We start from the raw sequence: 23089 nt of genomic DNA, 5'->3' as shown, positions 1-23089 counted from the left end.
TAAACAATATAGAAATGATATACAGGAAGATGCAGGTAGGTTATCTGCTTGAGCATCTGTGGATTTTGGAATATGTGGGATTTTGGAATATGTGGTGAGTCTTGACAGCAATCTTCCATAGTTACAGAGGGCTAACTGTACGTCCACAATGACCTTGTTTCCAAATAAGCTCACATTCTGAGATGCTGGGGTTTAACATATCATTGGGAGCAGACACAATTCAAGTCATAATCAAGTAAACTTTTAAATAGTTCTGCATATGGTATAAAGTCAAATAGAATTAGTAGAATGTGTTTATAAGCAGTCTGGCAATTTAGTCAAAGTATTTTAATTTCTCTGAATATCTCTAAAAGAATAAGTTTTCCACAATAATTACAAACCTCTCCAATCTTAAGTTAGGACTCTATCTGTGTAGACAGTATTTCTAAGTAGCAGGAAATACTGTTGGGATTCTCACACCTCCCAGAACAAGTTATTTATGAAATTGTTGACTATAATTCTATGTTGAGCCTGCTCTTTTTTATTTGAATTGTGGTTTTGATGAGCTGCCTGACAGGGCTATCTTTTTGACACGATCTAGTAGGAAAATCCTAGAGGGGAGTTTTTGTTTAGGCCTTTCAAATCTGTAGTTAGAATTCAATGAGTATCTTATTTTTAAACAGTTTATTAATGTGGAGTGTTTGGGTTTTGATTTGCATCCAGCCAAATATCTATGGTGGTGCTTCTTGGAAATATTAATATTATAATGAAAAGTTATTACTAAAAAGTAGCTAAAGTGCCAGGTAACCAAACAAGAGAAAACAAAGTTTAACATATTTGTATGAATAATTATTTTAACTTTTGAGAAAAAGGATCAGTTTTTTACTCAGAATCTAAAGAAGAATAGAACAGAAATCTCTCCATGTGCTTATTTAATGTGATTTTTATTGAACATTTCCATGTAATAAAGATTGAAAGTCTGGGGGAAAAATAAAAAATGAAAAGAAAAAAGAAGAAAAGAGAAAACCAAAGCAAGTGCGATATAGACTATTCCCTGCCTGACACTTAGTGGTAACTGCCAGGAACTGCAGCTTTTGACCTGTGAGAGTTTTGTAGGGAAAAGAAAATTGTATCTTTGGAGTTTATTGTTCTCCATATTCACATAAGCACTTACCTTATTTAAGAACCTGAATAGATTTCTAAGGACTGACCCTGGAGAATTGAAAGACAGACTCTGATAATGCAGCCCGAAAAGTGTCTGGTTTACTAACCTGCTGTCACAAACAAGAGACAGAAAAACAGCTCTTTCTACCTGCTCTTTGAGCATTACTTCACTTTTTTCATTTGACTATTTCATGATGAAAACCAATACAGAGATTTGCAATAAAAAAGGCAAAAATTGAACAGATGAAATTATTCATTGATAACCACCTTTGGGGAGACCTACTTGGTAATCCCAATAGAAATATTTTTCATTCATTTGCCTTCCCATTTAGAAATTCTATGAACTTACCAGGAGAAAATAATCACTCCTCTAGGTAAAATACATCTGAGATTTTTGCAGAAAGATGTCCATTATTTCACCATTTATTTAAAAAGTTTTGGGGTAAAACCAACAATACTGATAGGATGATGAATTTTTTGCATTAATTTTATTAAAATAATATTATGTAAGTAATGATAGGAAAATGCCATATATTTTAACAAAAATGGTTATAGAAAATATTAACAAAGTTCTGTAAGAAGATATTTACGTATATATACATATAAATTTTTACAAAACTTTGCATATATATATGGAATACAGGCAGAAAAACTAATGATATAAGTAAAAACATTAACAATGGTTATATCTAGAAAGTGACAGTATGAATTAGATTGACATCATATATAGGAATTATTTCATAAAGAGGAAAAATACCTAATAAGCTATATCTTCTTAAAAGAGTAGAACTTTAAAAAATTACTTACCAAAGAGTAGTGAGAGTTGAATGGATAGAAGAGATTGCTCATTAAAGCACGAAGCTATAAATTCATAGGAATCTTCAGTTCCATGTGAAGAAAGGAAATTGAATAGTATCCCAATAATCTATGATTAGGAGAGACTGTCAAGAGGCAGAAATCACAGAGAATTTGTAACAAAGCTATATTTATTTCACCTAGGTTGATTGTTTAAGCTACTCTTTTCATTTGATCTTTAATTAAGACTCTCAACTGGTAGAAAACTATGCCCAAAGTCCTATTTTTGTGAGACCTGAGACAAGTGTCTTAAGTATTCTGAAATTCACTACAAATCTAAATATAGGAAACAATCAAAACTTCTCTGACCAACTCATAAGGTTATGATAAAAATAAGTTAATAAATGTAAAACTGCATTAAAATATTTATATTATTATAGAAATGGAGAATCATGTTGTGGCCTTTTTAAATTTTTTTTAATTGATGCATTGCAGTCACACATCTTAACGGAGTACAAGACAATAGAAAGCATACATGCACACATCACTCATGACGTAGCCTTTTAATTTTCACTATTTTACCTTAGTGCTGATGATCTAAATAGGAAAACCTGGAAACTTGGTTGCATTATTATTATTATTATTTTTATTATTATCATTATTATTATTATTATTATTATTTGCAGTACTGGAGATGGAACCCAGGGGCATTTTACCTCCAAGTGACACCCTCAGCCCTATTTTTTTATTCTTTATTTGAAACAGGGTCAGGGTCTAACTGAGTTGCAAAGGACCTCACTAAGTAGCTGAGGCTGGCTTTGAACTTGCACAATCCTCCTGTCTCAGCCTCCCAAATGCTGGGATTACAAGCATGCGCCACCATGCCCGGCCTTGGTTGCCTTATTAACACACTGCACAAACAGGCCTAAATGAAAAAGCAACGAAGGACCCTACATTATGGCAGAGCATTGCACAGAGTTTCCTAGCCTCTCTTTTCAGTTTAGGCTGAGAAGTCTGAGAAGTAGGTAATCTTGTCACTTCATCTAGAGAGAGGTCTTGGGACATTTGTGGACAGTTTATCAATCATGCAACCTCAGCCCCTCACTGAAAGCCAAGGATCACTGGCAGAATGATAACAGGGGACTTATTTGGAAGGGGGAGTGGGGGTGCAGGACTTCCTCCTAACCTTAAGCCAAGTGTAGCTGTGTGGGTGCCTTTGGTGAGATGGGAAATGTGTGCTGTGGCTTCAAGAGAACCCTCAGAGAGCAGACTGTAGATGTCCTGGAGGCTAAGGCCTGCTTCTCACCTAAGACTGTTTGCAGGGTGGAAGGAATCTGCAGACATCCCTGAGATCAGAGAGAGGAGAGAACCATACCTTCAGAGTGTAATGTGGGATATACCAAGCATTTTCAGCAAAGCATAACAGACATGAGGAAAAGTACACTCATTTGAACTCAACACCATGTCCCAGTTGCCACTGGTGGGTTCCCACTAGAGACCCCCTGGTTCCTCAAGTGAAAAGCTTCATCATCTTTGTTCAATCATCTTAACTTCCACCTGATCTGTCTTTCTATTTTGGGCCTATACTATTTGTTCTATATGTTACTGAAAATTACATATGTTCTGCTAAGAGCAGAAATCTGTGTTGAGAAAATAAACACCTTCTGCATCCAAATACGAATGATTTTAGAATTGGCCAGTGGTTTAGAACCTCCACATCATAGCATCTCTTTCTCTGTGAGGATTATTGAGACCAGGCACTAGGTCTTACTTTTAGTAAATCTTAACAGAATGCTGGGTACACTTCCAAACAAACATTTTATTGGCCGAATTGTAGTACATCTGTATTACTATTTTAGTGGTTAGTATATTCAACATGAAGCCTCAGATAACTGCAGTCTATCTTCAATTAAAACTTTTTAAATTTTTTTATTGGTACATTGCAGTCATACATCTTAATGGGATAAAAGACTTATGGAGACATACGTGCACATATCACCCACTTAGCCCTTATCCGATCCCCACCCCATTCCCTCTCCGTCCCTCCCTCCCATGCTTGGCTTAGTGATTGACTTTGATATGTTTGTTTAAGTGCATCATGTGCTTTAGAGACTTTCCCTCTTCCCCCTTCTATCCCCTCAGGTCGCCTAATTTGCTCCGCTATAGGATTTCCTTCGTCATTTAAAGTTCCTCCTGTTACACGTTTCTCATTAGCTTTTGCATATTAGGAAAAGCATTCAATTTTTTATTTGGGGGGGACTGACTAATCTCACTTTGCATAATGTCCTCCAGTTCCATCCACTTCCCTGCAAATGATGTAACTGTGTTTTTCTTTATGGGTGAGTAAAATTCCATTGTGTACATATCCCACAGTTTCGTAATTCATTCATTTGTTGATCATCTTTGCTGGTTCCATAGTTTGGCAATGGTGAATTGTGCAACTATGAACATAGAAACACATCCATTAGTTTGGTAGTTTGGTTTCTTTTCTATTAGGTAGATACCCAGAAGTGGGATTGCTGGATCAAATGGTAGATTTGTTCCCATTCTTCTGAGGATTCTCCATACTGTTTTCCAAAGTGGTTGCACTAATTTGCAATCCCACCAACAATGTTTTAGAGTTCCCACTTATCCACATCCTCGCCAGCATTTGTTGTTGTTTGTGTTTTGAATGATTGCAATTCTAGTTGGAGTTAGGTGAAATCTCAGGGTAGTTTTGATTTGCATCTCTCTGATTGCTAATGATGTTGAGCATTTTTCATACATTTATCGGCCATTTAAATTTCTTTCTTCATGAAGTATCTATTTAATTCACTTGCCCATTTTTAATGCATTATTTGTTTTCTTAGTGCTGAGTTTCTTGAGTTCTCTGTATACTCTAGACATTAGTTCTTTATCAGAGGAGTAGTTGGCAAAAACCTTCTCCCATTCTGTTGTCTCTCAGTTGAGGTTCTTGAAAGTTTCCTTTGCTGTACAGAAGCCCTTCAGTTTCATGCAATCCCACGTATTGATTCACCTTTTAGTTTCTTGTGCCTTTGGGGTCTTGTTGAGAAAGTTTTTATATGTGTCTATGAATTGCAGTGTTTGAACTATGCCCTCTTCAAGGAGCCTCAATGTCTCTGGTCTAATTTCCAAGTTTCTGATCCATCTCAAATTGAATCTGGTGCAGGGTAATAAAGTGGGATGTATTTTCATTTTTCTGCATATGGTTAACCAGTTTTGCCAGCATCATTTGTTGAAGAGGCTATCTTTTTACCAGTATATGTTTTGGGCCCCTTTGTCAAAAATCAATTGGCTGAAAGTGTGTGAGCTTGTTTCTGGGTCTTCTATTCTGATCCATTGGTCTATGTATCTGTTTTTGTGCCAGTTCCATGCTGTTCTTATTACTATAACTTCATAGTGTACTTTAAGGTCAGATATTGTGATTCCTCCTACATGGTTTTTGTTGCTGAGAACTACTTTGACTATTCTGATATTTTTGCTGTTCCAAATGAATTTAAGGATTGATTCTTCTATGTCTTTGAGGAATGATCTTGGTTTAATGGGCATGGTGTTGAATCTGTAGATCACTTTTGGAAGTATGGCCATTTTGATATTTATTCTGCCTATTCATGAACATGGAAAATCTTTCCATCTTCTAAGGTCTTCTTTGATTTGTTTTTTTTTTAATTTTAATAATTTTCTTTGCAGAGGTCATTACCTCCTTGGTTAAGTTTATTTCTAAGTATTTTATTTTTTGTCTGGAATACTGAGTGGAAGTGTTTTCTGGATTTCTTTTTAGTGGATTTATGGTTGATGTACAGAAAAGCTTCTGATTTTTTAAGATTGATTTTGTATCCAGACACATTGCTGAATTTGTTGATCAATTCTATAAGCCTTTTGGTTGAGTTTTTGGGGTCTTCTAAATATAGTATCATGTCATCTGCAAATAGTGAAAGTTTGAGTTCTTCTTTCCCTATTTGTACTTCTTTGATTTGCTTTTCTTGCTTTATTGCTCTGGCTAGAGTCTCAAGTACTATATTGAAGAAAAGTGGTGATAATGGACATCCTTGTCTTGTTCCTGTTTTTAAGGGAAATTCTCAAAGTTTTTCCCCATTTAATATGATGTTGGCTATAGACTTATTGTAGATTACCTTTATGATGTTGTTGTATGTTCCTTAAATCTGATTCTCTGTAGTGTTCTTAGCATAAATGGATATTGGATTTTATCAAATGCTTTATCAGCATCTATTGAAATGAACATGTGATTTTTGTCTTTGGTTCTGTTATGAGTCCTCCCAGCCCTTACATCAATTTAACTTTACATTTTTACCTTTTGATTACTTTTGTCATGCATTCTATCTTGATATCAATTTATTTATCCATCATAAACCCAAAAGACTATAGCTTAACAGTCAATATTTGTTTATATTTATCTATGTATTTACTTTTTTGTTGTTCTTTATTCCTTCCTGAGCATGCATAATTCCCATATAAGACTATATTCTTCTCACTTGAAAAATTTGTTTAAATATTTTCCTTACTGTGGATCTAATATTGTAGGGACAAGAGGCCTACATTGTGACTATCAAAGCAGAAAGCTAAAGCGGTAAAATTTTGGAGGGATAAAAACCACTAAAAATTTACCTAAATGATTGTCTAATGACAATAATTTTCCTAGTTTTTGTTTGTCTAAAATATATTATTTTTATTTATTAAGCATTTTTCCCTTGATATAGGTATTCTGTTAGATTCTAGTTTCTATGATTTATATAGAAAATTTTTATTGTTGCTTTTTAAAAGAAATAATGTGTTTTTTTCTATTCTGTAAATGCTTTTAAGATTTTCTATGCTTTAGCAATTTGACCTTGATGCAATAGTTATCATTTTTGTATTTGTCCAATACTACTTTTGGAATTCGCATGTTAATCTTTTTTTACTACCTACCATGTATATTTTATTTGCTTTGTTTTCCACCCATTTTTCTTCTGATGATCTGATCCCCAATTTTCTAGTCCTTGACTTTCCTCTAATTATCTATTCACCTCCATTTGTTGGATTCTTTATTTTAAATATTGTCTCTTCTCTCTGTTCTTTTTAAAGAAGACTCAATTCTCCATTGTCTATTTTCTTGTTCATATCAATCGTTACTTTGAAGTTCCTATATGGCAACTGTAATAGAAGACTCATTCATGGGACTATTTCTATTGGTCTTTTGATATTATTGTTGTTGCTATTTCCTATATAGTTTGTCTTATTTCATGACAAGTAATTTTGTATCAAATGTCACCATTTTTATAAAAAAAAAATTGGAGAATTAAATGATATCCTCTATCAACAAAAGGGGTTTCTTTTATAGGTATGTAGAGTACCAAGCCGGTCACCTTTTTCCTAGAAAGTGTTCTTCATGGGTTGTTTGTGGAATATGAGGCTAATCTATCTCAAGTTTAGCTCTTTTTTCTCTGGTGTGGCCTTTCTGGGATCTATGAAAAGCCTGGTGTGTTTCCAGAGCTGACCCACCTTGGCAGGAGCTGGATTGTAGCCTCAGTCTGCAGTATCATGTGGCTACTTATCTATTTTCCCAGCAATTTAGATTTTCATTTGCTGTTTGCTGCTGGGCTGCTTGGAATATCCATTCACATAGTCCCAATAAGTACTTGCAGCAGAACTTTTATATGAATTTTCAGTGGTTTTCTCCTTCAAAAAATTTACCCCTCCAGCCAGGCATGATGGCACACACTTGTAATCCCAGTACTTGAGAGGCTGAGACAGGAGGATCGCACAGGTTCAAAGCCAGCCTCAGTTACTTAGTGAGGCTCTCAGCAACTTAGTGAGACCCTGTTTCCAAATAAAACAGGAAATAGGTATGGGAGTGTAGCCCGAAGGTAAAAAGCCTCTGGGTTCCATCCCCAGTGCCACCAAAAAAAAAAAAAAAAAAAAAAATTTACCCCTCCAGCTTTCTGCTTTGATATTCCGAATGTAGGCCTCTTGTCCCTCAGCCCAATGGAACTGTTGCCTTCTGCAGAGACTTAATCCTCCTATGCTGAAAGATGGTGTTGGAGTAAATGCAGCCTCCACTGTTTCTTCCTCTCATAAATTAGAGCTCCGTGTCCTTTCTGTATTGATTCTCCAAAATGCCTTCAAATAGGTGCATAATTTATCTCCTTCATATCTTAAAATTGTTTTCAACGTGAAAATTAGAACAATGTAGCTACTCATTTATGGCTAGATGAGGCAAGTGTTTTGATGCAGAGGAAGATTAAAACAGAAGGAAATCTGTCAGGAGTCTTGGGGTATGGACAAGTTTCTAGTTGGCAGGAAGACTTCTTGGATGGCAATAACTGTCTCTAGTATCACAGGACATGACACTGATCATAGGTGAACATAATAAAGAAAGCCAAAAGTTTCAGTTAAGGTGAGAAACCTACTATCAGCATCCGCATTGAAGATGGACTGAAAGAAATAAAACCATATTAGGGAAGAGGAAAGGACTGATGAGAATTAGGACATGAGGAAAAAGGTAAGTGGGGACACAGTGAAGTTGTCCTTCAGCTTGCACATAGGGGACCAGTTCCAAGACTCTGCCTTGATTCCAAAATCCTCAGATGCTCAAGTCCCTTATATAAGAGGATGTATATAACCTATGCACATTCTTCTGTATTCTTAAATAATATCTGGATTGCTATGTAAATGCTACTAATTAGTTGTTGTACTATATTGTATAGAGAATAACAACAAGGATAAACGGGGTTTGTGTTCTGTACAGGCACACTTTTCTGTGAGTATTTTGATCCACAGTTGGTTGACACCATGGATGCAGAACAAACAGATATAGAGGGTTGTCTGTGTGTGTGTGTGTGTGTGTGTGTGTGTGTGTGTGTGTGTGTTGCTGGGGATTGAAACCAGGGCATTCTACCACTGAGTTACACAGTGAACTCTATTTTATCCTTTTGTATTTTGAAACAAAGTTTCACTAAGTTGCTGAGGTTTATCCTTGAATCTGTGATCCTCCCAAATATTGGGATCACAGGTATGTGCCAGCTCATCCTTTTTCAGGAGGAATAAGGATGAGGAAATCTTCCCAAGAAGAACTCAGGGTATCATGAAAAACAGTAGGAAATTCAGGTGGAGTGATATGCTCCTGTAATCCCAGTACGTGGGGGTTGAAACTGGAAAATTGCAAGCTTCAGGCCAGACTCAGAAATTTAGGGATACCTATATCAAATTATTAAGACCCTGTTTCAAAATTTGTAAATTTTTTTTAAAAGCTAGAGGTGCAGGTTCTTTGGATACCATAATTTTGATCTCTAGCCACCATTTAGAGTTCAATCATGATTTTTAAAAATGTTTACTGAGGAAATTCCAGAATTTCTACAGCTAAATATGACTTTTAAAAAACATGTTGAAGACTTCTGGGAAGATGACAACCGAGAAAAGCAGCATTTACGAGCCCTGCTAACAAACGATCTCTACTGCCACAAAACCAGTGCTTTTCATAGCCAGAAAACACAATCAGCAGAGAAATAAAAACTTTAAATACAAAGGACAGAGAAAAAGAAGGTTAGAAGAACAACCAGAAACCAGAAAATAAATCAGCCTGCACTGTGGTGGCGGAGCCATGCCGGCGCCATCTTCTCTTGCAGCCCCAGGCTCCAGAAAAGAAAGGGACTCAGAATGAAGCTCAAAACCAGAAAAGAAATATGCCATATTCACAGCTGAGGGCACAGCAGCAGCGCCATATAGCCAGCAGTGGCAGTGAGTGCACTGCACCTGCGACAGCTCCAGAATGGCTCACTCAACAACCCACCAGGCTCCAGAGAAGAAAGGTAAACAAGAAGCTGAAGTTAACAGCTGCAGATCATCCGGATATAATTCAGCAGTTTTTTTTTTTTTTTTTTTCAGCACAAAGAATGTCTAAAACTCCCAGTGGCCAAGCTCAGCATGCCCTCCAGGGACACAGAATGGAGCTCAAAACAAACAACAACAAAAAAATGTACTCAAGCTTCACGGCTGAGGATGTGGCAACTGCACCATATTGCCAGCGGCAGTGAGTTCACCACATCCGCAAGAGCTCCAGGTGAGCACAATCAAGAACTATGAGTCAAACTGTGGGCCCTAAAGGAGAAATACCAGTACTGCACCCCCAGGGACCTGTGCAGCTTTGGTAATCTCCCTGGGTCTGAGATTTTGCAATCCAACCCAGTTAAGGAATAGTGGTGGCAGAGATACCGCACCCTAGTCGCAGCTCCCCATGGGAAAACACCCAGCCTGACACCCCAATGGTCTCGCGCAGCCTCAATTAATTCCCTGGGTTTGAGACTTTGTGATACAACCCAGTAAAGAAGTACTGGTGACTGAGATTACCACAGACTCGAAATCCAGAGCACCCTAAGTGAAGTAGTAGAGACCCAGAGAAGAACCCAGGGAAGGCACAAACTTCTGAAATCATGGGAAAGAGGAATAACAATGGAACAATGAATGCCCACAATCCCACATCAGAACCTGACAACACAGAAATTAAGAGATCTCCAGAAGATCAAATCAGGAATATAACTGTAGAAATAATACAAGACTTTCTAAAAGAACTTAGAGTCTAAAAAAAATAAAAGATGCAATCATTGAATTAAAGGCCACAATTCAAAGTATAAACAATTGACTAGACCACATGGAGAATAGAATCTCGCTCTTAGAAGATGATCACTCCAAAAACAAATGCATAGTTTATAATTTAGAAAAAAAAATCCGACAATAGGAATTTGACATTGAAGAAATATGGGCCAATTTTAAGAGAGCTAACCTAAGAATAATTGGAATAGAGGAGGGAAAAGTAGGTGAAACTAAAGGGATCAATAATCACTACAAGGAAGTAATAGAAGAAAAATTTCCAAACATAGAGCAAGAGGTCGATACACAGGTCCAGGAAACTTATAGAACTCCCTTTAGACAGGATCAGAGAAGAGGTTCCCCATGCCACATAACTGTCAAAATGACCAATGTGAAAGCCAAAGAGAGAATCCTAAAGGCAACAAAAACAAAAGGCCAAGTGACATACAGAGGCAAACCAATTAGAATCACTCCAGACTTCCCAAACCAAGTCATGAAAGCCAGAAGGGCTTGGAGTAACATTTTCCAAACTCTGAAAGAAAACAATTTCCAGTCAAAAAATTTCCTACCCAGCAAAACTTTCTATCAAATTAGATGGGGAAATAAGAAGCTTCCATGACAAACAGCAACTGAAGGAATTTATGTCTTCAAAATCAGCGCTAGAGAAAATATTCAAAGAGATTAACTACAAAGAAGAAATAGGTAATACACACCAGAACAAAAGAAACACAATTTTCTATCCAGCAGATAACTAAGCATAAAAGAATAAACAGTATCTCAAAGAGAAACAAAATCTTAACAAGTTAAGAATTAAAAATTATCTCTCAATAATCACACTGAATGTAAATGGCCTCCCCGATAAAAAGACAAAAAGTGGCAAAATGGAATAAAAACCAGAACCCATCCATATGCTGCTTATAAGAAACACACCTTACAAGTAAAGATAGAAACAAACTCAAGGTAAAGGGCTGGAGCAAGGTAATCCATGCTAAGGGAACTCGAAGGCAAGCAGGAGTAGGAACTATGATATCAGACTAGTTAGACTTTAAACCCAAACTTATTAGAAGAGACAAAGAAGGTCATATTTTACTGGTAAAAGTAATAATCCAGCAAGAGGAAATAACAATAATCAACATCTAAGCCCCAAACATAGGTGCAGCTACTTTCATAAATAAAAATCTATGTGACATGAAGTCACACATAAATCCCAATACAATAATACTGGGAGACTTCAACACACCTCTCACAACATTAGACCCATTAGACCGATCTTCCAGACAAAAGGTGAGTAAAGATGCCTCAGAATAAAAGAACACCATTCATCAAATGGACCTGTTGGACACATATAGAATATTTCACTCCACTACAGTGGAGCTTACATTTTTCTCAGCTGCTCATGGAAACTTCTACAAAATAGATCACATCCTGGGACACAAAATGAGCACTAGCAAATTTAAAAAATGTTACATACTTCCCTCTGTCATTTCAGATCATAATAGAATGAAACTAGAAATCAATTATAAGACGCAAAGAAACAACATAAACATGTGGAGACTGAACACCACACTTCTGAATGAAGAATGGGTCATAGAAGATGTAAGAGGTGAAATCAAGAAATTTGTAGAAATAAATGAAAATAAAGATACAACATATCAAAACCTCTGGGACACTTTGAAGGCAGTATTAAGAGGAAAATTTATAGCACTGAGTGCTCACATAAGGAAAACAGAAAATCTTCAAATAAATAACCTAATGACACACTTAAAGCCTTTGAAAAGCAGGAACAATTGAAACCTGTCGCGTCCCTCGGGCTCTGACCAGCAGAGCCTAGGGAAGAAACACACAAACGCCGACTCTGTTGATGAAGCTCCTTCCTCTTTAATGCTCTCTCAACGCCCTCTCAGGTAAAAACAACATCAGTCTTCTATCCCCTCCCTCATCACTCCACCAACCCTCCTCTCTTCCCCGCTAGGGCATGCGCATTTTCAACCTTCTTCTGGGCGGGCAGGTGGTAGCACGAGGCACTGTGTCACTAATCATCCATAAGGCGCCTGATAGGGCTCACTGCGCAGGCTCAGGGCACCGCCAGCCTCGTGAGCCTCGTGACTTGGCTGCAAGCCCAGGCGCCATCTTGAGTCCACGCTGGAAACAAGCCTGGGTGCCACCTTGGTCCAGCCGAGTGGGACCCGACAGAAACCCAAAGCCAGTATAAAACAGGAAATTATTAAAAGTAGAACAGAAATTAATGAAATAGAGAATTTTAAAAAATACAGAAAATCAACAAAACCAAAATCTGGTTTCTTGAAAAAATTAACAAGATAGATAACCCACTAGCCAACCTTACTAAAAAAAAAGAGAAAATCAACCCAAACTATGAAGATAAGAGATGAAAAAGGAGACATTACTACTGACAGTGTAGAAATCCAGAGGATTATCAGAAACTACTTTTAAAAACTATACTCCACCAAAATGGAAAATCTGGAGGAAAATGACAACTTTCTAGATAAATTCAACCTTTCTAAACTGAATCAAGAAGATATAGAACACTTAAATCAACTAATAACAATCAAAGAAATTGAAACAACAATAAAGAGCATCAATAAAGAACATCAAAGAAAAGCCCAGGACCAGATGGCTTTCCAAGTGAATTCTATATATATATATAAAGGAGGACATTGGACTAAGCCCTAGGAATGAAAACTCTTAAAAACTGGATTCTTCGAGTGATCTTAAAAACTTAATACTTCAATGGATTTTGGGTGTGACTTTTAGCCAAATAGATGCCTTTGCAGCTGCAAGGCCAAAGAGGGCTGGGCTCCCGAGCACAAGGCCCACCTGAGATAATGGGACTGATTTCAAACACAAAGACCTGGAATATCCCAGGCTTTACTTTTGTCTTGTTCAGGGTTGGTAATTTGCATGTGTATCTCTCTTTTGTACCTTGGGTGTTTTGCACTTCCTTTTACTAGAAATTCACTGGGAGAGGGGAATATATAAAAAATCTTGTGTCCAAAATAAAGTGTTCGATTGCACAAGAAGCATCGATCCATGTCAGGTTCTTTTTAAAGCGCCGATCATAGGATTATTTTCCTAGGAAAGAACCGCTACAGATAAGAATCTGTACAAAATCACTCTGTCCTTCCCCACCTTTACTGAGACCCTCGACCTCGAGCAAACTCACGCCCCATTGGACTAGCTGGCTTTCGGCAATTTATGATAAAAACACTGCAGAGAATTGGAATAAAAGGAACGTATCTCAACATCATAAAGGCAATCTACAATAAGCCCACTGCCAACATCATATTGAATGGGGGAAAACCTCAAGAATTTCCCTTAAAAACAGTAATGAGCCAACAGTGTCCATTATCACCACTTCTCTTCAATATAGTACTAGAGACTCTAGCCAGAGCAATAAGGCAAGAGAAAGAAATTAAAGGAGTACAAATAGGAAAAGAAGAACTCAAACTTTCACTATTTGCAAATGACATGATACTATATTTAGAAGATCCAACAAACTTAACCAAAAGGCTTATAGAACTGATCAATAAATTCAGCAAAGTGTCTGGATACAAAATAAATCTTAAAAAATCAGAAGCTTTCCTGTACACCAACCATAAATCCACTGAAAAAGAAATCCAGAAAACACTTCCACTCAGGATCTCCCACAAAAAAATAAAATATTTAGGAATAAACTTAGCCAAGAAGGTGAAAGATCTCTACAAAGAAAATTATAAAACAATGAAAAAAGAAATCAAAGATCTTAGAAGATGGAAAGATCTTCCATGTTCATGGATTGGCAGAATAAATATCATTAAAATGGCCATCCTCCCAAAAGTCATCTACAGATTAAATGCAATGCCCATTAAACTACCAAGATCATTCCTCACAGACATAGAAAAATCAATCCTTAAATTTATTTGGAATAACAAAAGGCCCAGAATAGCCAAAGTAGTTCTCAGCAACAAAAACCATGTAGGAGGAATCACAATACCTGAATTTAAACTATAATACAAAGCCATTGTAATAAAAACAGCATGATACAGGCACAAAAACAAATACATAGACCAATGGAGCAAAATAGAAGACACAGAAACAAGTCCACACACTTTCAGCCAATTGATTTTTGACAAAGGGGCCAAAAACATACACTGGAGAAAGATAGCCTGTTCAACAAATGGTGTTGGCAAAACTGGTTAACCATATGCAGAAAACTGGAAATTAATCCCACTTTCTCACCCTGCACAAGAGTCAATTCAAGATGAATCAAAGGCTTGAAAATCAAACCAGAGACCTTGAAGCTCCTTGAAGAGGACATAGATCCAACAATGCACCACATAGGCATAGATAAACACTTTCTCAACAAGACCCCAAAGGCACAACAAATTAAAAGGAGAATCAGTACGTGGGATTGCATGAAACTGAAGAGCTTTTGTTCAGCAAAGAAAACTGTCAAGAACCTCAACCGAGAGCTAACAGAATGGGAGAAGATTTTTGCCACCTATACCTCTGACAGAGGCCTAATATCAAGAATATACAGAGAACTCAAGAAACTCAACACTAAGAAAACAAAGCATCCAATCAATAAATAGGCAAGTGAACTACATAGATACTTCATGAAAGAAGAAATTCAAATGGCCAATTAATGCATGAAAAAATGTTCAATATCATTGGCAATCAGAGAGATGCAAATCAAAACTAACCTGAGATTTCACCTAACTCCAACTAGAATGGCAATCATTCAAAACACAAACAATAACAAATGCTGGGAGGATGTGGACAAGTGGAAACTCTAAAACATTATTGGTGGGATTGAAAATTAGTGCAACCATTTTGGAAAACAGTACAGAGAATCCTCAAAAGAATGGGAACAAATCTACCATTTGATCCAGCAGTCCTACTTCTGGGTATCTACCCAAAAGAAAGGAAACCAAACTACCAAACTAATGCATGTGTATCTATGTTCATAGCTGCACAATTCACCATAGCCAAACTATGGAACCAGCAAAGATGTCCATCAACAGATGAATGGATTAAAAAATTGTGGGATATGTACACAATGAAATTTAACTCAGCCATTAAAAAAAACCTCAGTTACATCATCTTCAGGGAAATGGGTGAAACTGGAGGACATTATGCTAAGTGAGATTAGTCAGTCACAAAAAATAAGAAATCAGATGCTTTCCCTAATATGTGAAAGCTAAGGAGAAATCAGTCATAGGAGGAACTCTAGATGAAAAAGGAATTCCTATAGAGGAGCAAACAAGACAACCTAAATGAGGAGATGGGAGGGGGGAAGAAGGAAAGTCTCTAAAACACACAATGTACTTAAACATATCGAAGTCAACCACTAAGCCAAGCAAGGGAAGGAGGGATGGGGAGGGAATGGGGTGGGAATTGGGTAGGAGTTATATCGTGATGTGTACATGTACATACACACAAGATTTTTACCCCAATATGATGTATGAATATAATATACCAATAAAAAATTTAAAATACTTTAATGCTAAAATGAAATTTTAATTTAAATTAAAAAAATAAAAAACTAAGCACACAATACACAAAAAAAATGTTAACTTTGAAAACTTTATGTGACATGTCCCCAAGGTTTTTGTTTGTTTGTTTATTTTTTGTGTCCTGAGGATTGAACCCAGGGACATTCTACCTCTAAGCTACACCCACAGCCCTATTTTTTATTCTTTATTTTAAAATAGGGTCTCATTCAGTTGCTGAAAACCTCACTAAATAGCTGAGGTTGGCCTTGAACCTTTGATCTTCCTGTCTCAGCCTCCTAATACTGGAATAACAAGCATGCACCACCATGCCCAGCTCCATGTTTCCAAGTTTTGCAGAATTATAGAATCACCCATCCCAAGGGTAATTCAGACTTCTCCCCCAAATATTTCCAAGAATTCCTAATGATTGATAACTCCCAATCAATGTTGTTATCACCTTTTGCCCTAGAATATTGGTCTATTTTTCTTTGTAATCTCTTCTTCTCACTTTCCAGTCTAACCTATTACATTCAGACCCCAAGTATTTAATAAAATTTTGTCCCATATTTCCTGACTACACAAGATAAATGGCAACAGAAGAAAGAAAAATCTAATGCTTATTTTAAAAGTCACTACTTCTTTGTCTAGTTTGTGCCCTTTCAGATGAAGTCATTTGTTGTCCCCAAACCCAGTCCTTTGCCATATAGTTGAAAGATCTTTTCATAAAGCCTCTTTTTATGACCTTTCTTCTCTAAATTGGAGGACATGTCCAATTATACTCAGGATTCACTCCCATTCCTTAAAAAAAAAGCAACTTGTTCAAAGTAAATAATCTTGTTCAAACTTTTTAATAATCTTGTTCAAGTAAATAATCTCTTGTTCAAGTAAATAATCTCTTATGAAAATTTTCTTCTCCAAATTTAAGATGTAAGATCCTTAGCTACCAATTGTCCCAAATTTCACCATTTTTTTTTACATTTAGAACAACCAAATGGCCCATGACATTACTTTTCTGAAAGCACAGAGCCATCTATACTCCACAGGATTAATAACACCACCTCCTGTAACAATGAGAACTGGCCCAAGTATTGAAATTTTAGTTGTTAAAGTCCTCAAAGAGCCCACCCTGATTTTTGAGAATGGAGCCTCTGGAAATGACTTCACCACTTCTCACCAACACTCTCCCCTGCTATCTCTGTAAAAGCAAGAGTTTTGTTTTGTTTTTTCTTTTTTCAAACCACAGCTACCTCTTTCAGTATGTGAAGGAACTTATAAGAACATATTTCTTCCTTCCAAAGCAAATGTCAGAATTAAGGCTTTTTACCTCTTTTATATTTGTATTTTTTTCTTTTGGTGGTTCTGGGGTTCCTGGAAGCCCTTCCCCCTCCGGGCTACACTCCCAGACCTATTTTATATTTTTTATTTGTTTAAAAACAGGGTCTCTTAAGGCAGTAAGGCTGACTATGAACCTGTGTGATCCTCCTGTCTCCACTTCCCAAGCGCGGGGATTACAAGTGTGCACCACCACGCTGGGCTCTGGAAGAATAAATTCTTAATTCCAATTTCAGAAAATTCCCAAAAATAAGCTTCTAGGGAATAATCTCAAAGCAGAAATCACCAAGCACATAAATAAAGCAAGTCCTCATGAATGGGAATCAGTTCAAACAGCAAAGCTATTAATCAAATTATCAGGAACACAAATATTAGAGTTATCATATAGTATTATAGTGTGCAGAATTAAATGCTTTCATTTAATATTTTACTTTGTATGAAGTCCAAATGGAAAATGTAAAATAGTAGTTAAGGAATGCATAAACAAGTACAATTTATGATTAACTACAGTGGAAATGAAAGATCATGGCAAAAACAATAAGAAAACTATAAGAGACATTGGATAATTTTTTTTCCAGGGTAACTGACATCACTTTTAGATCCAGAAAGAAAAACAAATTTCAAGCAGGATAAATATAAAATCTATGAAGACTTAAGTACCATACTTACTGTTAAACATGTAAAATAAAGAGAGATCTTAAAAATAGCCCAAGAGAAAAAGATGCATTACAAACAAACAAAAATTAGACTTACTGGTGGCCTTTCAATAACTACGAAAAGAAGGCAGAAGACAGTGGAATGACTTCTTCAAAGTACATGTGGTCATGAGGTAACCCACCAACCTATAATTCTATACCAAGTGAAACTATCCATTGAAATATGAGCATAGAGAGGACAGGATTGTTTTTGAAAGATAAAAATCAAGCACGAACATGTTAATGTAGGACCCCAGCACCCCAACTGCCCTGGCATTCAGGACTTTCCGCCCCAGTGCCCCTGTTTACAGGTACTGGGACTGTCCGTTGCTGGGACTTTACTTCCCTGTGTTCCAGGAACTGGCCCACCTAAGAAACTGTTGCTAGCTGCAACTGTTGCTAAGTGCCAAAAAGAATAATACCTGATAAACTACCCAATCCTAGTAAAGGTCAGAAGTAAGAACCAATGATAGTAAAACACCTAATGTTAACCGCGCCTCTGTAGTTAAAGTGTATAAAAGCTGAAAACATCTGTTGCTAAGGGTCGATTCCTCAACTTGAGACATAATAAAACCTCTTGCAAATTGCATCGACCTCTGCCTGTGAGTGATTACTGGGAGGGTGCGTGCTTCCTGGGGGCTGTCAGGTCCAACATTAACTATGTAACTAAAGAAAAGTCTGAAGTAAGTATTTCAATAAGTAAAATAATCCTAAAGGAAAAAATGAGATGCAAAATAATAAAGTGAGAGAAAAAGGCAAATGTATAGTAAATGAAAACAAGTACGAACTATTGTAGTTAATAACATAATATATGGGAGTAATGTCAAATCAAGTTATAATTAAATCCTTCACAAAAAAATCTGGGAGGAGGGGTGAGTGGAATTAAATTATTCAAAAATTGTTATATTTTCAGAAATGGCATATCTTTTATACATTAACTTTTTAAAGTGAAATATGCTTTTAAAGAATTTTAGGTAAGTAGGGCATTTTGGCACATACCTGTAATCCCAATTACTCAGGAGGCTAAACAAAGGAGGATCACACATTTGAGGCCAGCCTGAGCAACTTGGTAAGAGCTTGTCTCAAAATAAAATAAAAAGGATTAAAACTTATCTCAGTGCTATAATGCTTGCCTAGCATGTATACAGCCCTGGATTCAATTCCAAGTACCAAAAACAGGTAATATTAAGATAATATTTCTTGGCATCTACTAAGTCAAGAATGGAGGGCAGGAGATTAACTAGGAGAACAAATACCAGCTTGGTCACTTATTACTTCAGAATAGTACCTATCTCTTAAGGATTTTTCTGGTATAACTAGAAGTAAACATTTTAAAATATCACGGGCTTCTTCCACAATTCTCCTTCCTCTGCTTTCTTAGTTATACAGGCTTAAGTTCCCACCCTCTCACCCCCCACACACACACACCAAATGCAGGCTAAGCTAAGCTTTTGTGTGCGTGTGTGTGTGTGTGTGTGTGTGTGTGTGTGTGTGTGTGTATGTGTGCACACACACGTGCACGCTACTGAGGATGGAACCCAGGAACATTTTACTACTGAGCTACACTCCCAGCCTTTTTTTATATTTTATTTTTAAATAAGGTCTTGTTAAGTTACAACATGCTAACTTCAAATATGCAATCTTCCTGTCTCAGCCCCAAGTGATGGGGTTACGGGTATGCACCATTATACCAAGCAAGCTATTTTGATTGACACAAAAAGAGCTTGTCCCTTTGATAGAAGCCTGATTATTTTATGTGTCTGCTGGGATCCTATACGGTCACAATTTATTCTTGCTACAGACCCCACCTATATTGCCCTGGTCACCACTATCCCTTCATAGTTCAGACCCCCAGTCCTACATTCTTAATAGTACTCTACCGGATAATTCAACTCCCTATTCCCATACACATACTCTAAAACTGGATAATTGTGATAGTTTTTCTTACCAGTGTGAACTAAAGAACTTCTACTGTGTGGGGATCTATGCCCAGATAAACTAATCAGAATTCTTTGTATTACCAGTGACTGAAACCCAGTTTGAAGTAGCGTGGAAATTGGAGAATATACTAGAATAAATAGACCTGACAGAAGAGAAGACAGATTTAATGAATTTAAGAGATATCTGGAAAGAGAAAGCCTAATGGCAAGGAAAGCTTAGTGGCACGTAGTACTACTACTTTTACTACTACTTACACCTCATATACATGCACACTGTTAGGGTTTGGATCTGCAACGTCCCCCAAAAGCTCATGTATTGAAGACTTGGTTCCCAAGTGATTAGATCATCAGGGCTCTGACCCTCTGATCCACTCATCAATAAATTAATCCATTGATAGGTTAATAAGTTGACAATACTATTCAGAAATGGTGGAAACTATAGAAAGTAGGGCCTAAAGCCGGGCGTGGTGGCGCACGCTTGTAATCCCCACGCTTGGGAGGCTGAGACAGGAGGATCGCACGTGTTCGAAGCCAGCCTCAGCTACTGAGTGAGGCTCTCAGCAACTTAGTGAGACCCTGTTTCCAAATAAAATATAAAAAATAGGTCTGGGAGTATAGCCCGGAGGTAGAAAGCCTCTGGGTTACACCCCAGTGCCACAAAAAAAAAAAAAGAAAGTAGGGCCTAATGGGAAGAGGGAAGAAGTAGGTCACTATGTTCATGAGTTGAAAGGGTGTGTTCATTCTCTCTCTCTCTCTCTCTCTCTCTCTCTCTCTCTCTCTCTCTCCCTCTCTCTTTCTCTCTTTCTCTCTTTCTCTCTCTTTCTCTCTCCCCTCCTTCCTTTTGCTCCTTCCAATCTGCCATGAGATGAGCAGCTTTCCTTCACAGTGCCTTCTGCCATGATGTTTCTGCCTTGGAGCCAGAAGAACATGGACTGAAACCTCTGATATTATGATCTAAAATAAATCTTTCCTTTTCTAGGTCACACCTTGCCTCTATGTATCACTGCTGTTCTGTCTTCCTGGGAACTGCCTTTTTCTTCGCAATGGTAACCACAGTCACCATTTGCTTCAGGCTCATATTTTCTCATATTGCCCACCTCCAGTACTTGCGAGGGCATACCATATTTCCCTTAGTTCCAAATGGAAATATTCCCAAAGAGGATTTATACCCACTCAGAGAGGTAGGAGTCTGTGAGAAGACTCCTAAAGCATATGGATTTTAAAAAAAAGAAGAAAAACAAGGGGAAGGAATGGGTTCAAGACAAATAAACAGTAGCTATTCATTTTAATATCTGGCAGGTATTTGAGTTTTCTCTCTGCATGTGTTGTTTGTACTGAAAAATCAAACCCTGGGCTTCATGCATGCTAGGCAAGCATTCCACCATTGACCTACATCCCTCGCCCTTCAGCAGGTGTTTGGAAGGAGGTGTCAGTCACTATTTCATGCCTTACAACCACTCATACAATTCTGAGTCCTCACTGCATGATGGATGTCTTGTCACTGGGTCCTCCCCATCTGTGAAAACTTCAGATCCTACCTAGAATCTTGCTTACAATTAGGCTTATAAGTTTTCACCTGACTCCTTGGCTACTACCCAGGTGCAATCTCTATAGCACTTCTTTAAGATGTAGCGGTGCGGGCAGACATGCGTGTGTGTGTGTGTGTGAGAGAGAGAGAGAGAGGGGGGGGGAGAGAGAGAGAGAGAGAGAGAGAGAGAGAGAGAGAGAGAGAGAGAGAGAGAGAGAGAGAGATTGATTTGACAGATCCTGTTTCTGATCCATCTTAGATCTGCTTCTGAAGGACTCACCTATCTCACACATTTTCATGAAGTGTTATCTCTTATCATAGACTCACCAGAAGAAGATCAGAGTAAATGTTAGTGTAACATTTAATATTCTGGTAGTTTTCTTCTAGTTGTTTTTTCTTCAGAGGCAGTAATCATAGTTGCTATTTTACTAAGCAATGGTTTTATTGCTAATGTCTTAAGTCAGTCCCTCATAAGCAAATCTAAAACAAAAATTTGAACATAGTGATTAATTTAGTAGGTGATTCCAAGAAGGATTGTAGGTGAGTAGGAAGTGAAACAGAGAAAAAAAGGAATCCAGTACAAGATATGTTATTAAGTAGGGTACTGATATGTAATTGGGGCTTGATTCTTCTGGGACCTCTGTGAGATGGAACACATCTCTACTGTTTAATGAAAGAGTCAAGGAAGTTGGGTTAAATGCTGCCCTAAGGGCATTAACCTTCTACATCAAGCCTTCCCTCTATATCCAGAGAGAGCCTTTAGCTATAGCACCAATCCCTACAGGAGAAGTTTTTGGCATGTAAGGGAACAGAAGTACTGATGCAATGTGGATAGGGTGCCAGCATGATCCAGCATGAAGTAGACGTTACCTCTTCTTTATGATGAAGGTCTGAAAGTAAGATATGAACCCAAGAGTCACATAGTAAGTCACTGAAAGAACCAAAAATTTACTTGAGTTCTAATTCTGAAGTTCTTGTCATTTTAGTTTGACATGACTCCTTCCCCATTCAAAATGTGTATCCTGGTAGAACAGATTCTAGATTATAGTTGATTTGAACATAGGGAAGATGGTGGATTATGGCCCAGACAAAAGACTATCACTGAGGTCCAGAGACTAAAAGAGAGCACATTTCCTCTTGAGTATAGCTGGCACTAAATTATGTGGTTGTCTGAATAAAGGCTCAAATAAATAGTGATTATAGATGCTTGGAGAAATACTAAACATCTACATTTATACTATATTTGGCAGTAATAAATTAGATCAAATGAAATAATATTTCTATATGAATTCATTCATTTGCAGGAACAGCCAAAGAAAACCAGCACATGCACTGTATTTTTATAGAAAGTAGCAAGCACTGAGAATCGATGTCAGTACATTTCTAAAAATCTTTCTATTTTAAAATTAAAAATCAGAAGTAAAATTAAGAGAAAATTATGGAATAGTAAAGTTCCATATACCCATCATCTACACTGAGTAATGATTAATTTTTATATTTGTATCTTCCTACCTGTTGTAGTTTAAAGCAAGTATCAGATGTTATTTATCCATAAGTATTTCCACAATCATCTCTAAAAAT

The sequence above is a fragment of the Muscardinus avellanarius genome (genome assembly GCF_963383645.1).
Source record: "Muscardinus avellanarius genome assembly, chromosome: 4".
Classification (NCBI taxonomy): Eukaryota; Metazoa; Chordata; class Mammalia; order Rodentia; family Gliridae; genus Muscardinus; species Muscardinus avellanarius.
Note: the sequence above shows the minus strand (reverse complement) of the source record.